Raw genomic sequence first — 2,663 nt, forward strand, 5'->3', positions numbered from 1 at the left:
TTCAGAAAACTGTTTCTAACCCTCACGGTTTAGTAATGCCTACTGAGGGGGGGGCCACTGGGGATTGTAATGATCTAATCTCCCTGTCTGCTGCATAACATGGGCTGGGTTGCTTAACCTTTGGTTTGCCGCAGCCTCGGGGCTATGCAGCAGCTGAATAATTAAAAAAACCCGATCTGCAGATGTGGTTTGCTGGGGAGAAAACAGTGCTGTGGAGTTGAAATACTTAGGGCTGCTCAGAGAGGAGTAATTGAACATGCTGGCCAGTGAAAGTTATCTCCAGGTGTCTTGGGTTTGTTTCTGAATTGCGGGCCATCGTGTGGTGTTCCTTGGATTGCAGAGTTTTTGCAAATACGATATTTACTTTCAAGAGTATTTTGTCTGATTTTGTTGCTTTATATTAATTTTTAAGTTTGTGTTTTCAGTTTTTTGTGGTGTAACTGTAGAATTGTAAGGCTTAAAAGAACTTCAGAGGCATCCACGCCTGCCTTCCACAGCTGGGATAGGTGCAGGTGTTCCTTATCCTTCCAGATACTTGCCAAGCCTTTACCTCTGAGACAGGGGCATTCACCTACCACTTGAAGTAATTAATGTACTGCAGTGTTTCTCTGTGATGATAGACACGAGGAAACACTTTTACAGATATCCCCTCTAAATCTTTACTGAGAACTAAGCTGATTGAGCAATCTTAACTTACAGACAAAGGAGGCAGAGTGATGTTAACAATTGCTTTCCCAATGCTACCATTTCCCTGGTAAGTATGTGTGAGGTTTAAGCCATTGCCATATGTTGTGCATATATATGTGCAAAATCTGTCCTCCAGCTCCTGCTCTCTTGCTGTAAGATACTGTAGAATTTATTAATCTGCTGAATCTGGACAGATAGGACCAGCTGCACTCATCAGTGTCCCTGTTGCTGTTTTCAGTACACCGTGGGCAGCTGTGAAACTAAAGAATCCTATTTTCTAATGCTACCTGGTGTTGCCATGGACAGCAGGCGTGGGGCTGGAGGGGAAGGAGGAGTCAGAAGAAGGGATTCTGGTCCAGCTTCCTGTTGAGCCCTGATTTGAAGTGGAGAGGGAATTTTTCACTTAGAAGACAGCTACTGTCCAGAGCCTGATGCGAAGGCTGAAGTCAGAAGGCTTTGCTACCAGGATCCTCTCATTCTTCTGTCCCCGGGGGTGTATGGGATTAGCTTTTTGCCGGGGCTGGGCTACTGACAGACTTCACTGGTGAGTCCTCCTTTGGGGTTTTACACCTGGCTGGAAAGGGTTCAGGTGTGCAGTCCTGCTTGTTTGTGTGAAGCGAGATGGAGTAATTCAGTCCACCTGGAAAAGACTCTTTGTTTGGTTTTAGTGTGCTGTTCCAAGAGGATGGCTAAGTCTCACTAAAATGATTTGCCTTTTACTATTGCTGCAGGAATACTGCTGGAGTTGGCTTGTAAACCTTTCAGGGGTTCCCACTCTCTTTGCAGGGAATGCTTAAATGTTTTCAAAGATAACCTCACGCTTCTGTTGCGTGCACCATCTGGAGTAATTTGCACAATATTCTGTGGTGGCAGAGTGTTGTGCTTCCACGTGCCACTGCAGCGGATAAAGCCGGAGAGTGGGCTAGGAAAGAAGGGAGTGGGGATAACAAAGATGAGGTAAGCATAGCAGAAGACCCTCAGTGGTGCTGCAGTTAAATGGAGAGCCAGAAGAGTGCCATTCACCCAGAAAATGGCAGCTCTGGGTGTAGATGCCATAGCCCTTCGCTGTTTATGCTACTTCTGTTGGAAATTGCTCCTTCCAAGGTAGAGGTGAATGCCTGCTGTCCTGTTCGTGGCCCGAGCTGTTGGGGTTGCAGTTTAAGTACTTGCTTAGCATTAATTGCACTGATGAGTGCCCGCAGTGTTTTGGTAGGGCTCACATAAACAGCTGGGCTGGCAGAACAGTGGAAGAAGCAGCTCTCTTCCCACTGACAGAGCTGGAATAGGAGAGCTGTCTGCCAACCTGCTATGGCAGGTTAATGGAGTTAAAAAGTACCAATATGGAGAGATAATTGGGATAGACTTGAAATAAAAGCAGCAGAGCGTGCTTGCATGCTTTCAGCCTCCCATTTACTGCCGAAGCATTGGCTGATGTAAACGAATAAAAGCATCTAAATTTTTCATCTGTCAAGACTTGGCTGCCTATATCTGTGGAGAGAGACTTGATGTGAACAGCTTGAACCATGGAGGTACGGGTTCCATTTGGGCGATGGAAGAAACAGCGGGGCGGCTTTGGTAGGATCTTGTTATCAATCCATGCCCGTTACGCTTGGGCTGATGTCTGTAACGTGCTAACGCGGAGCAGCCGAGTGTTATTCGCGCAGGGAAGAGTTGGAACGTGCGGTACCGTCCCCAGCTTCAGCTAGAGAAAACAGAATGCTTGGGGCTGAAGGCATAAACAAGGAACTCCAGGCACCTTTCCTACTCAGCGTATTGCGCATCGATCAGAACCCTCACTAAGGCGTTTGCTGTAACGCGCAACGGGAAACTCCTGGTTAAGGCTCTTTTGCTGCTTGAACTCGGTTCTTTACCCTTAGAAATGTAATTCTCTGGAATTTGGCAGTGTGTTGGGAATTAAGAGCAGTGCCAGTTACAGTCCTGTGGATTTGTGTCTCTTGGGCTGCGGTTCCGCATAG

This window comes from Eurypyga helias, unplaced genomic scaffold (assembly GCF_000690775.1).
Source record: "Eurypyga helias isolate BGI_N326 unplaced genomic scaffold, ASM69077v1 scaffold38802, whole genome shotgun sequence".
Classification (NCBI taxonomy): domain Eukaryota; kingdom Metazoa; phylum Chordata; class Aves; order Eurypygiformes; family Eurypygidae; genus Eurypyga; species Eurypyga helias.